At 42.4% G+C, this 14,464-nt stretch overlaps 1 long non-coding RNA gene across 1 annotated transcript in view; it reads left to right on the top strand.

The window, feature by feature from the left end:
* Positions 1-8,486: 8,486 nt before the first annotated feature.
* LOC125614753 overlaps positions 8,487-14,464 on the top strand; it is a 16,494-nt gene continuing 10,516 nt past the window's right edge. Inside the window, exon 1 of the long non-coding RNA XR_007345322.1 lies at positions 8,487-8,809. This is a non-coding gene — a long non-coding RNA (uncharacterized LOC125614753). The remainder of the gene's footprint in view (positions 8,810-14,464) is intronic.

Genomic DNA, 14,464 nt, shown 5'->3' with positions numbered 1-14,464 from the left:
TGTGCTGCTATGAACATCGATGTAGCAGTGTCCCTGTAGTATGCTCTTTTTAGGTCTTTAGGGAATAGACCGAGAAGGGGAATAGCTGGGTCAAATGGTGGTTCCATTCCCAGCTTTCCCAGGAATCTCCATACTGCTTTCCAAATTGGCCGCACCAATTTGCAGTCCCACCAGCAATGTACAAGTGTACCCTTTTCCCCACATCCTCGCCAGCACTTGTTGTTGTTTGACTTCATAATGGCTTCCAATCTTACTGGAGTGAGATGGTATCTTAGGGTGGTTTTGATTTGCATTTCTCTGACTGCTAGAGATGGTGAGCATTTTTTCATGTACTTGTTGATTGATTGTATGTCCTCCTCTGAGAAGTGTCTGTTCAGGTCCTTGGCCCATTTGTTGATTGGGTTATCTGTTATCTTATTGTCTAATTTTTTGAGTTCTTTGTATACTCTGGATATTAGGGCTCTATCTGAAGTGTGAGGAGTAAAGATTTTTTCCCAGGATGTAGGCTCCCTATTTACCTCTCTTATTGTTTCTTTTGCTGAGAAAAAACTTTTTAGTTTGAGTAAGTCCCATTTGTTGATTCTAGTTATTAACTTTTGTGCTATGGGTGTCCTATTGAGGAATTTGGAGCCCGACCCCACAGTATGTAGATCATAGCCAACTTTTTCTTCTATCATTGGTTTCTGTGTCCTCTATTCTGCACCATTGGTTCACCCACCTGTTTTGGTACCGGTACCATGCTGTTTTTGTTACTATTGCTCTGTAGTATAGTTTGAAGTCTGGTATCGCTATACCGCCTTTTATTTTTTCTTAAATGTTTTTTTTTCTTTTGAGTCAGGGTCTCATTGAATTGCTTAGGACCTTGCTAATTTACTGAGACTGGCTTTGAACTTACAATCTTCCAGTCTTAGCCTCCCAAGTGGCTAGAATTTAGGCATGGGCCACTGTGCCTACCTAGTTTTTCACAGCTATAAAGAAAGCTGCTACAGACATTGGTGTACAGGCATGTGAACCTAAGTTTTCATTTCTATTGGGTAAATTCTTAGGGGTGGCATTGCTGAGTCATAAGGAAACTATAGGTGGAACTTTGTAGAAAATTGCCAAATTTGTCTTTCAAAATCACTGTACCATTCCTAATTTCTACCAGCAAAGTATGAGAATTTCAGTTTTTCCACATCCTCACCAACATTTCACACTATCATTTGTTCTTGTTTTGTTTTCTCTTTTTATTTTAGCCTTTCTAATAAATGAGTAGTAACATCTCATTTAAGGCTCCAGGTTGTATTATCCTACTGAGTAATGATGTTGAGCATATTTTCATGTCTTCTTGCCCATTGGAAGGTCTTTGTCAAAGTGTATGCTCCAAACTTTCTCTCTTTTAAAAAAATGTGTTTTTTTTTTCCTTACTGAGTTTTAAGAGTTCTGTACACTGGGTTCAGATCTATGTTTTGCAGATCTTTTCTTGCAATCTGTAGCTTTTCATTTAATTTTCTTCATAGCATCTTCCAAAAAAGCATAAGTTCTTAGTGGTGTTGTTTTTCCAGTTCTGGGGATTGAATCAGGGGTGCTCTGCCACTGAGTGTTGTTATTTATTCTACTTGGAAAATCATGTCCTCCAGGAGGAACAGTTTTATTACTTTCTTTCCAACATGTGTGTTTTTATTTTTTTTCTTTTTAGTGTTGAATAGAAATGATAGGAGTGGGCATCACTGCCATGGCATTCCTTTAGTATGGCAATCGCTTGACTAAAGGCTCTTTCAGGAAGACTGGTGGGCAACATCAATGGGGTAGGGGGAAGCTGCAGACCCTGAGACAGCTGAACAGACTGTTACTCAGCATTAAAATAGAATAAAATTATGACATGTGCAGGAGACTCTTTGCTCATTGCCTCCCATCCTTTAATCACCACCCCTCCACTGCCATATCTGGTTCCCCTCCCACCTGTGACTCCTGTGCTTGGCCCTTATTCCTCAGTTCTGTGGTCTGCCTATCTTCTCCTCTCTCCAGCTTCACTCCATCATTGAGTTTGCCTGGCAGCCTTTTCTCTTCCTCCATCCTGTGATTCTTCCAGCCCCAGGTCAGGCCATAGGACATTGCCCTTCCTTCTCTGCTCAGAGTGAGGCCCGCCCTCCATGTCCAGGATCACTATTCTCAAGGGACCTAAATGTGCTCTGCCCTCTGGGATTCACCAATAAGGGCTCCTTTACATTACTGGCTGCACCCATCTCAGGCACTGATTCCATGCTCAAACTTCACTCACTCTCTACTCTGTTCCCTGACTGCAACTCCTCCTGGAGTCACTTGCTAGGTGTTGGTGGCAAGGACTCTCGAGCCAGACCTCATAAGTCCAAATCACTGCTCTAGAACTTACCAGCAGGGAGACCTTGGGTAGCTACTTAGCCCCTGGTCACTCAGTTTCCCTATCTGTAAAACAGATAGGGAATTGTGGGTTAATTCATGTAAACCACATAGAACAGTGGTTGTACCAGAAAGTGCCTTATGGGCTGAATACAGACCACAATAATGTTAATGAGGATGTGGGGGGAAAGGTATACTCATACACTGCTGGTGGGACTGCAAATTGCTGCAACCAAACTGGAAAGCAGTATGGAGATTCCCTAGAAAACTTGGAGTATAACCACTATTTGACCCAGCTATCCCTTTCCTAGGTCTATACCCAAAGAACTTAAAATCAGCATATTACAGAGACACAGCCACATCAATGAGTATAGCAGCTCAATTCACAATAGCTAAACTGTGGAAACAGCCTGGATGCCTGTCAATAGATGAATGGATAGAGAAACTGTGGTATATATACCTAATGGAATATTACTCAGCATTAAAAGAGAATAAAATTATGACATGTGCAGGTAAATGAATGGAGTTAGAGAATATCATGCTAAGTGAAGTAAGCCAATCTCAAAAAACCAAAGGCTAAATGTTCTCCCTGATAAGGAAAAATGGAGGAACTTTGATGGGGCAAAGGGGAGGCAGAGGTGAGGAGGGGGCATGGGGGTAGGAAAGATGGTAGAATGAGATGGACATCATTACCCTAGGACATGTATGAATGCATATATAGTGTGATGCAACATCAGATACAACCATAGAAATGTAAAGAAATGTAAAGTTGTGCTAAGTTGTGTACAATGAATTAAAATGCATTGTGCTGTCATATATACCTAATACCTGTGACACAAACATCACTGCATTCTCAGTAGAAACACAACTGACCAAGAGAAATCTGAAAAACAAATGTCCAACATTACTAATCATTAGAGAAATGCAAATTAAAATCATAATGGAATAACTTCTCACACCTGTTAGAATGCCATTTATCAAAAAGACAAAAGAACCAGTGGCACATGTCTTAATCTCAGTATCTCATGAGGCTGAGGCAGGAGAATTATAAATTCAAGGTAAACCTCAGCAACTTAGTGAGACTTGATCTCAAAATAAAAAGTAAAAAGGTCTGCAGATGTGTATCAGGGGTAAAGTACCCCTGGGTTCAACCCCCAGTATAAATAAAAGAAAAAGAAAGAAAGACAAAAGATATTAATTACTGGTCAGGATATGGAGAAACTAGAATTCTTGGACAATTTTGGGGAATGTAAATTAGTACAGTCATTATGGAAATCAGTATGGGAAGTTTCTTTAAAAATTAAAAATAGTGCTCAGTTGGTAGAGTGCTTGCCTTGCATGGACAAGGCTCCGGGTTTAGCACCCAGCAACAACAACAAAAAAAAGAACTGCCCTATGGTCCAGCCAATCAGTGGATGAATGGATACAGAAAATGTGGTTTAGAAATATAAGGGAACACTATTTAGTCTTTTAAAAAAAAATAAGGAAGTCCTGTCACTTGTGACAAATGAATGAGGCCAAAGGACATTTTACTGGGGGGAATAAGCCAGGCCCAGGGCAACTATCATATGATCTCACCTAAATGTGGTGAGATCATGTGATATCTATACAAGTTGAACTCATAGAAACAGAGAGAGCAGTATGGTGACTGCCAGGGTCCCAGGAGTGGCTGGGCTATGGAGAGAGAAGATGCTGGTCACAGGAGACCAAATTACACTTAGATGAGAGGGATGAGTTTAAGAGGTCTATTGTGCAATATAATGACTACAGTTAATAATAATATACATCAGAACGAGTATAGTTGATAATGTTATATATACTTGAAAATGACTCAGAGAGTAGATTTTAAGGGTTCTCACACAAATAAGAATATGAAGTAATGTATGTTAAATAGCTTGACTCAGACATTCTTCAATATATAGGTGTTTCAAAATATGATATATGCCATAAATATGTACAAATTATTATTATTGTCATAATCATTGCCATCATCATCATCGTCATCATCATCAGGGATTGAACCTAGGTTTGCTTAACCATTGAGACACTTCCCTAGCCCATTTTATTTTTGAAACAGAATTAAGTCATAAAGCCCACCCTGGAAGTGAGGGAAACTGGGAAAATATTTAGTTGGGTAGATTGCTACCTCCTCCCCCAAACTGGAGCCCTGTTACAACAAAAAGGAAGAAGTGGAACTAGGATACGCAATGAGCACTGCCTACTTCCATTAGCACTTGGCTGAAAGGAGTACAACCATCACCAAACTTCTCCTCATAAACCATATTACATGATCTCTGTATTAGCTCTTTCTGTTGCTCTGACAAAATACCCAAGAATGGGTTCTTTATAAAGAGATGAGGTTTATTTAGCTCAGAGTCCAACATTTGGCAGCCCCTGAGACTGACCTTTGGTGAGAGTGATCACAACATGGTGAATGGCATCATGGTGGGAGGACATGCAAGGGATAGAGACTGAATGGCCAGAAACTGGGGAGGATGAGTCTTGTTCTTTTTATAACACCCTCCTCTCAAAGGAACTAATGGGGGCCCATGAGAAGTTCATTACTCCCTTCCAAGGGCCTATTCCCAGTGGCTGAATTACCTCACACTAGGCCCCACTACTTGCAGGTTCTACCCCCTCAACACTGCCACACCAAGGACCTAGCCTCCAGCCCATGAAGCTTTGGGGGACAAACTACAAACAAAGCCACCATTATAAGAGCAGGATGTCCCAGTCTATAAGTGTGAATGTGAGGGCAGGGGAGGGTTGATATCAGAGGGCACTGGAAGCAGCCAGAGCCCCCATTCTGGAATCTCTCTGATGTCACACTTGTAGTATGGTACTCTGGGTGCCAACCCAGGAGAAGGAGCAGTTGGCTCTCATTTGTTTGAGAGCAGGCAGTGAAGCATAACTATCTCAAATTATTTCTTGTCCCCACCCCACCCTCAGCCAGATCCTGGCTATTCTCAAGCCTTTGGGCTTGCTTGACTGTGGCAGCACTGGTCTCTCTAAGTGCAGTGTTCTTCACTTTCCAGTGAGTCTCCCAGCCAGCAGTCGGGTTTCTCAACAAGAGACAGATGGGAAACAGTGAGAGTGCAGAGGCAGGGAAGTGGAGGGAGGCCAAGAAAGGAAGGAGGATATTTAGTGAGAAGCACGGAGTTGGGGAGCCTGAGACTTTGGGGGGACTGTGGGAGGCTGGTAATGCTGGTGACATTTGGTGGAGGGAATGGGGTATGTCTCTAGCCTGGATATTCAGAGCTGTCCTTAAGGTTTGTGAGTGTGACCTCAGGTGAGCTAGGCCTCATGGGGGCTCCGGGTTTCCCCCAACTAGAACTGAGTCTGGCCCTTGTTTCAGATGCCAAGCACTGGCGCAAAATGGAGAGTGGGCCTTTCAAGTGGCCTCGGGCCTTCTCTGCCTACTCACTTTGTACAACCTCATTTCCATGAATGTATCAGACCCACAGAGGTAAGGTCTCAGACCCCTGGGAGAGGAAGGTGGCATCCCAAGGCCTGGTGCCTACAGAGGTCATTTCTAAAGGGCTGACCCCACCTGTGGCCTCAGGATCCCTTCTTACCTTGTCATCATTACTTGGGCCCTGACCCTTCATTTCCCAAGCCACTAAAGTGTTAAAAAAAAAAAACCAGAATCCTGGAGGTTTTCCAGTTGCTTTAGTAGGGAGGATGGGGCAAGAGAAGCCGCAGGCTCTTCCAACCACGCATTTCACTCTTCCTCCTTCCCATTTCACACATGACTCCAAGTACTGATCACTATTCCAAAGCGGGGAACTTAATGTAGAACTCTTGAGGCTGGACAGCTCCTTCTCTTTGACTGCCGCCCATTTGAGTGGTCAGCTTGCTCAACAGGGACCAGGATTCCCCTGCCCACCTCCTCCCCACCTTCTTGTTGCCCAGTGATACTATGGGGTAGCTCCGAGCATCAGAGTAATACAAGGCTTCCTGCCACTGCCTGAATCTCTTCCCCTGCCAGGTGCCTTCAAGCAGGACCCTGAAGCTCCCTATATGGCATGAGTGAAGGGCAGGTTATACCAAATGCCATGGTGTCCCACCTGTTATTTTCACCGCCTTCCCCGAACTTTACACTGCAAAAGCTGTGACATCTGTGTGGAGGTGAGTGCTCCTCCTCCCTGACCACTCACCAACCTGTCCCCAGGCACCTGGCCAAGACCAGGAACCTCACTCATGAGTGAGCCAGGGGTGGGTATCTCACCATCTTTCTGAACTGCTTAAAGTGGCTCTCAGCCACTGTTGGTCACTTATAAACGTCATCACCTCTGTGTCTGCACCTGTCCAGGGAGGCTGGCCTTGCTTGCACAGGTGCTGACATACATTTCTATTCCTTGGTTTTTTTCCACTTTCCCCTCACTTACTCTTATATGTAATTTTGTATAACAATGAGGGTCTCCTTCCATTTCCATGCAATTTCCCTTCTCTTTCCCTTTCCCTCCCACCTCTCGTCCCTGTTTAATGTTAATCTTCTTCTCATGCTCTTTCTCCCTGCTCTGTTCTTAGTTGCTCTCCTTATATCAAAGATGAGTTTTGGCATTTGTTTTTTAGGGATTGGCTAGCTTCACTTAGCATAAGGTGCTCTAGTGCCATCCATTTCCCTGCAAATGCCATGATTTTGTCATTTTTTAGTGCTGAATAATACTCCATTGTGTAAAAATGCCACATTTTTTTATCCATTCATCTATTGAATCTAGGTTGGTTCCACAGTCTAGCTATTGTGAATTGTGCTGCTATGAACATCGATGTAGCAGTATCCCTATAGTATGCTCTTTTAAGGTCTTTAGGGAATAGTCCAAGCAGGGGAATAGCTGGGTCAAATGGTGGTTCCATTCCCAGCTTTCCAAGGAATCTCCATACTGCTTTCCAAATTGGCCACACCAATTTGTAGTCCCACCAGCAATGAACAAGTGTACCCTTTTCCCCACATCCTCTCCTGCACTTGTTGTTGTTTGACTTCATAATGGCTGCCAATCTTACTGTAGTGAGATGGTATCTTAGGGTGGTTTTGATTTGCATTTCTCTGACTGCTAGAGATGGTGAGCATTTTTTCAAGTACATGTTGATTGTTTGTATGTCCTCCCCTGATAACTGTCTTTTCAGGTCCTTGGCCCATTTATTGATTGGGGTATTTGTTTTCTTATTGTTTAATTTTTTGAGTTCTTTGTATACTCTGGATATTAGGGCTCTATCTGAAGTGTGAGGAGTAAAAATTTGTTCCCAGGATGTAGGCTCCCTATTTACCTCTCTTATTGTTTCTCTTGCTGAGAAAAAAATTTTTAGTTTGAGTGAGTCCCATTTGTTGATTCTAGTTATTAACTCTTGTGCTATGGGTGTCCTATTAAGGAATTTGGAGCCCGACCCCACAGTATGTAGATTGGAGCCAACTTTTTCTTCTATCAGATGCAGAGTCTCTGTTTTGATATCAAGCTCCTTGATCCATTTTGAGTTAACTGTTGTGCATGGGGAGAGAAAGGGACTCAGATTCATTTTGTTGCATATGGATTTCCAGTTTTCCCAGCACCATTTGTTGAAGATGCTATCGTTTCTCCATTGCATGCTTTTAGCACCTTTATCAAATATAAGATAGTTGCAATTTTGTGGATTTGTCTCTGTGTCCTCTATTCTGTACCATTGGTCCACCACCTGTTTGGTACCAGTACCATGCTGTTTTTGTTACTATTGCTCTGTAGCATAGTTTGAAGTCTGGTATCACTATACTGTGGTAAGCCATTCTTATAGACCGTGGCCGCCATTAGAAGATGGCGCCGGCTTCCACTGTGGCCTGTGATAAACAACTCCTTTTATGGAGAGTTGGCGCGCAATCCCTTACCACCCTATGAGAGAGATCCACGTGGCGGCTTAGGATTGGGATGCGGGGGGCTTTATTAAGCTGTGCTTGGGCGTGGCGGGCGCGGGCGCTAGAAGATGATACATGACTCAAGGCCTGAATAAACTGCTGAAAGAAGAATCCTGTGTCGTGTTTTCCCTTGCCGGCGAGGGGTCGCGACACTATACCACCTGATTCACTCTTCCTGCTTAGAAATGCTTTTGCTATTTCTGGGTCTTTTATTTTCCCATATGAATTTCATGATTGCTTTATCTAATTCTACAGTGCCTATCCATGAACAGGGTATATTTTTCCATCTTCTAAGATCTTCTTCTATTTCTCTCTTTAGGGTTCTGTAGTTTTCATTGTATAAATCTTTCCCTCTTTTGTTAGGTTGATTCCCAAGTACTTTTTTTTTGAGGATATTGTGAATGGGGTGGTTTTCCTCATTTTCATTTCAGAAGATTTGTCGCTGTTATACAGGAATGCCTTTGGTTTATGCATATTGATTTTATATCCTGCCACTTTGCTGAATTCATTTATTAGCTCAAGTAGTTTCTTTGTAGACCCTTTTGGGTCTGCTAGGTATAGAATCATGTCACCGCAAATAGTGATAATTTACATTCTTTTCCTATTTTTATGTCTTAATTTCTTTTGTCTAATTGCTCTGGCCAGTATTTCGAGAACTATATTGAACAGAAGTGGTGAGAGAGGGCATCCCTGTCTTGTTCCAGATTTTAGAGGAAATGCCTTCAGTTTTTCTCCATTTAGAATGATTCTAGCCTGAGGCTTAGCATAGATAGCTTTTACAATGGTGAGGTAAGTTCCTGTTATCCCTAGTTTTTCTAGTGTTTTGTACATAAAGGAATGCTGTACTTTGTTGAATGTTTTTTCTGCGTCTATCGAGATGATCATATGGTTCTTATCTTTAAGTCTATTGATGTGGTGAATAACTGATTTCTGTATATTGAACCAGCCTTGCATCCCAGGGATGAATCCTACTTGATCATGGTGCACAATTTTTTTGATATGCTTTTGTATCCAATTCGCCAGAATTTTATTGAGGATTTTTGCATCTAGGTTCATTAGCAATATTGGTCTGTAGTTTTCTTTCTTTGAAGTGTCTTTATCTGGTTTTTCGGGATCAGGGTGATGTTGGCCTCATAGAATAAATTTGGAAGAGCTCCTTCTTTTTCTATTTCCTGAAATAACTTGAAAAGTATTGGTATTAACTCTTCTTTAAAGGTTTTGTAAAACTCCGATGTATACCCATCCAGTCCAGGGCTTTTCTTGGTTGGTAGTCTTTTGATGGCTTCTTCTATTTCCTCCATTGTTATTGGTCTGTTTAAATTGTGTGTATCTTCCTGACTCAATCTGGGCAAATCATATGACTTAAGAAATTTACAGATATCTTCACTATCTTCTATTTCATTTTGGAATATAGGGTTTCAAAATAATTTCTAATTATCTTCTGTATTTCTGTAGTGTCTTGTGATATTGCCTTTTTTCATCCCGTATGTTAGTAATTTGAGTTCTCTCTCTTCTTCTCTTCGTTAGCATGGCTAAGGGTCTGTCGATCTTATTTATTTTTTCAAAGAACCAACTTTTAGTTTTGTCAATTTTTCCATGGTTTCTTTTGTTTCAATTTCGTTGATTTCCACTCTGATTTTAATTATATCCTGCCTTCTACTACATTTGCTGTTGTTTTGCTCTTCTGTTTCTAGGGTTTTGAGATGAAGTGTGAGCTCATTTATTTGTTGATTTTTTTCTTTTTTGAGGAATGAACTCCAGGTAATGAATTTCCCTCTTAAAACTGCTTTCATTGTGTCCCATAGATTCTGATATATTGTGTCTGTATTTTCATTTATCTCTAAGAATTTTTTGATTTCCTCCTTGATGTCTTCTGTAACCCATTGATCAATCAGTAACATATTGTTCATTTTCCAGGTGATGCAGGATTTTTCCTTCCTTCTTTTATCATTGATTTCCAGTTTCATGGTATTATCTCCACACCTTTATATTTACTAAGAGTTGCTCTATGTCATAATATATGGTCTATCTTTGAGAAGGGTCCATGTGCTGTTGAGAAGAAAGTATATTCACTTGATGATGGTTGATATATTCTATATATGTCATTTAAGTCTAGGTTATTGATTGTGTTATTGAGTTCTATAGCTTCTTTATTCAACTTTTGTTTGGAGGATCTGTCCATTGGTGAGAGAGGTGTGTTGAAGTCACCCATAATTATTGTGTTGTGGTCTATTTGATTCTTGAACTTGAGGAGAGTTTGTTTTATGAACGTTGCAGCACCATTGTTTGGTGCATATATATTGATAATTGTTATGTCTTGTTGGTGGATGGTTCCTTTTAACAGTATATAGTGTCCTTCTTTATCCCTTTTGATTAACTTAGGTTTGAAGTTGATTTTATTCGATATGAATATGGCCACTCCTGCTTACTTTCGAGGACCATGTGAGTGGTATGATTTTACCCAGCCTTTCGCCTTCAGCCTGTGTATGTCTTTTCCTGTCAGATGAGTCTCCTGAAGGCAGCATATTGTTGGATCTGTTTTTTTAATCCAAGTTACTAGCCTATGTTGTTTGATTGGTCAGTTTAAGCCATTAATGTTTAGGGTTACTATTGATATATGGTTTGTATTTCCAGTCATGTTTATTTATTTATTTATTTTAATTTGGCTTGTTTTTCCTCTTTGGTTATTTTTCCCCCTTTACTGAGTTACCTCCCACTGTTAGTTTTGAGTGCTGTTTTTCAACTCCTCTTCTTGTAGTGTTTTGCTCAAGATGCCTCGCAGTGCTGGTTTTCTGGCTGTGAATTCTTTTAACTTTTGTTTATCATAAATATTTTAATTTTATTGTCAAATCTGAAGCTTAATTTTGCTAGATACAATATTCTTGGTTGGAATCCATTATTTTTCAGCTTTTGAAATATGTTGTTTTAGGATCTTCTCGCTTTCAACGTCTGAGATGAAAAATCAGCTGTTACCCTAATTGGTTTACCCCTGAATGTAATCTGCCTCCTTTCACTTGTAGCTTTTAATATTATCTCCTTGTTCTGTATGTTGGATATCTTCATAATAATGTATCTTGGAGTTGGTCTATTATGGTTTTGTATGTTTGGGGTCCTGTAGGCTTCCAGAATTTGGCAATCCATTCCACCTTTCATTTCTGGAAAGTTTTCTAAGATTATTTCATTCAACAGATTGCTCATTCCTTTGGTTTGGGCCTCTATACCTTCTTCTATCCCAATGAATCTTACGTTTGGTTTTTTTATGACATCCCATATCTCATGGATGTTTTGCTCGTGTTTTCTTACCAGCCTTTCTGCATTGACTGTACTCTTTTCGAGTTGATAAACTTTGTCTTCATTATCTGATGTTCTGACTTCTATTTGATCTAGTCTATTTGTAATATTCTCATTTGAGTTTTTGAGTTGGTTTATGGTTTCCTCCATTTCTAGGATTACTGTTTGATTTTTTAAAAAAATCTCTATCTCCTGGTAGAGTTGATTTTTTGCTTCTTGAATCTGCTTATGTAATTCATTTTCAAAGTATTTTTTCATTGTTTGGACTTGCGGTCTAATGACTTCTTTAAGATTCCATTCCTACTGAGTCAGGTATGCCTTGAGTTCTTTCTCTGTCCATTTTTCTGATGCCTCTAGGTTCTCCTGTAAATTTAAGTTGTCCTGCATTGTTTGTAATCTTTTTTCTCCCTTGTTTTTTCATGGTGTTCACATTACTTTCCAACTCGGTTTAACTGCTGTGTTTCTGTTTTCTCCTATAAATTTGTTTTGGTTTTGTATATCTCTGTGGTCTCTCCTTTGTGATGGGAGACTATGTCTAGTGATATTGGGCTTTATTGTAATTTAAAGCTGATTCATTGGATTCATAAAAGGCTTACGGATTTGTAGGCATATAGTGATCTGTTGTTTGGTCTTAGGACTTTATCTTTAGGTTGGGTGCTATGATAGTATGAAGGTTAGTATATCTTGGAAGGTTGCTCTACTGAAGGGGGATATTAACATGCGAATGGATCAGCGTATTTGGTAATAGCTAGGTACTTAGGAGCCCTATAGACAGCCTCAGAACATTCACCTATTTGCATTTAGAAAATTACACGTAATGAAATTCGTAATGCTTGGGATGAAAGTTAGAGGGAAGAGGAAGGAAGGAGTCCATAGAGAGACTGAGGGAGAGAAAGATAGGTAGAATAAAGGAGAATGGAAAGAACAATAAAAATTGAAAAGGGAAAATAAAAAGATAAATGAAGTCTTAGAGTTCTATTTTCTTCTCTTCCAGTAGGCGGAGCTGTGCCCTCAGAGCCGAGCTTCTGCCCTCTATGTGCCAGCAGCAATCCCTGTAAGGTGGCTCCTCTTCCCCTACTGTGTGTCTCTCCAATCCTGTTAGTCCAGAGCCGTTTCTCTTCTCCGCCCCCTCCCCCCTTCCTCCTGCCAGCCAGCCAGGCCCCACTGACACCGTCAGTTTAATTTGTCCAGACCCCTTCGGTGGCCACACCCCCGGGAACTGGCGGCTAAGGCCTTGGGTGTCACTGCTGGTGGTAGGGGCAGTTGGGGGTCGGGAGTCCCCTCTGCTTCCCTCGGCCCCTACAGTCATGCCCACGGAGCTCTGGGGCAACATTTTTGAGGTTTCCCAGCTGTATGTATCTGGTGGGGATGTGAGTCACACACTTGCTAAAGCCGATTCTGCTGGGAAGGGATCCTGTCTGCCGAAACCTGGTGATGTCAGCTCTCTGCTATGGTGGGCCCCAGACTCCTTGCCTGAGTGTCTGATTGGAGGGGTGGGTCTTGCCTGTCTCTGGTCTGTCTCAGTCTCGGTTTCAGTTCTGGTCCGCTGTTTCATGAAGGCTTAGTTAGCAACCTCTTCATGGGGTCTCTATGCCACACACATTATCCCACAGTGCTGAAACGCCTCCTTCTGTGCTGGTCGCCAGGCAGGGGCGGCCTTGACCTCTGCGCAGGGTGGCCGAGATTCACCCATCCAGGGCAAGCTGTCACCTCAAATAATCCCAAATTCCCCAGCTAGGTCTCACTTCAGCAGAATTTTACTGGGAGTTTCTCAGCAGGTAGAATCCAAAAGTTCTGATGTGTCTCTCTGTCTGCATGGCCGGGAGGTACTGAAAATGCTGCCTCCCCGCCTGCCACCATGTTGAGTCTCCCAGGTGCTGACATACAAAGGGCATCCCATCTATGCTGAGCCTGGTGGAGTCAGGGGGAGGAAAAGCAGTGACTGTACCCTCCCCTGGCTTACTGATACTAGATCCCCAGCCCTTTAGGCTGACTGCTGCCCTGTCCTGGGGACCTTTCCCCGTCTTGGTCTGGGTGTACCAGTTGGAGGGTTTACTGGGTTCTGAGTGCTTTTCTCTGATGTGCACACCCTGCTCGGGTTCAAAAGTGCAGATGGCTGGTAGGGCAAGGTTGCTTTTTTCATCCTTATCCAGTATCTGAGAAAACAGAGGCCCAGAGTTGTTTATGTCCTGCTCCAAGTGACACCAGGCAGGTCTTGTCTCTAAAGACATCACTCAGGACAGTTGACTTGATGAGCCATGGGGTCCTAACTGTGCTCTAACCATGGAAATGCCAGATTCTCCCTGACATGGGAACTTGTGGGTAGGGTCAAGAGCAGGTGGCCTAGAGGGCTGCATTGGGGGAGGCCTCAGGATTAGGGGGTGATGGAGGCCATTCCAGAAGGACCCTCAGACCTGCCTCCTCTCTCCTAGGAGTTCGATCACCATTGCAGGTGGGTGAATAAATGCGTGGGGCACCGAAACATCTGGCTCAACCTGCTACTCCTCCTGTTCCTGTGTCTCTATCTGGGTACCATGCTGTCCACCTGTGTGGTTTTCATCATACACAGGAGGCACATGGCGTTTTTTGACAAAACCATGATGTATCCACACAGTCCCAAGGGCCCACACTGGGAAGAGTTCCTATGGTGGGGAGGGAGGAGCAAACAGCCGAGGAGGGGCGGGATAACTGAGGGATGGGCTGATGTAGGCGGGGCTAGAGGAGGAAGTCACTTGGGAGGACATGTGAAGGACAGGTGGAAGGCCAGTGGGGTCAGGGAGATGGGAGGGATAGGATGCCTGTGGAGTTAAGAATCTAGGGGGTGCACAGAGTAGGGTAATGAAAGTTGAAAAGAGACAGGTGGGAGGACAGTGTGGTGGAATGAGGTTTCCCTTGGGTGTACTGGACTAACTCTAGTCCAGGTAGGGAGAG

The sequence above is a fragment of the Marmota marmota genome, unplaced genomic scaffold (genome assembly GCF_001458135.2).
Source record: "Marmota marmota marmota unplaced genomic scaffold, marMar, whole genome shotgun sequence".
Taxonomy (NCBI): Eukaryota; Metazoa; Chordata; class Mammalia; order Rodentia; family Sciuridae; genus Marmota; species Marmota marmota.
The sequence above is the reverse complement of the archived record's forward strand: the minus strand, read 5'-3'. Positions and strand labels throughout refer to the sequence as shown.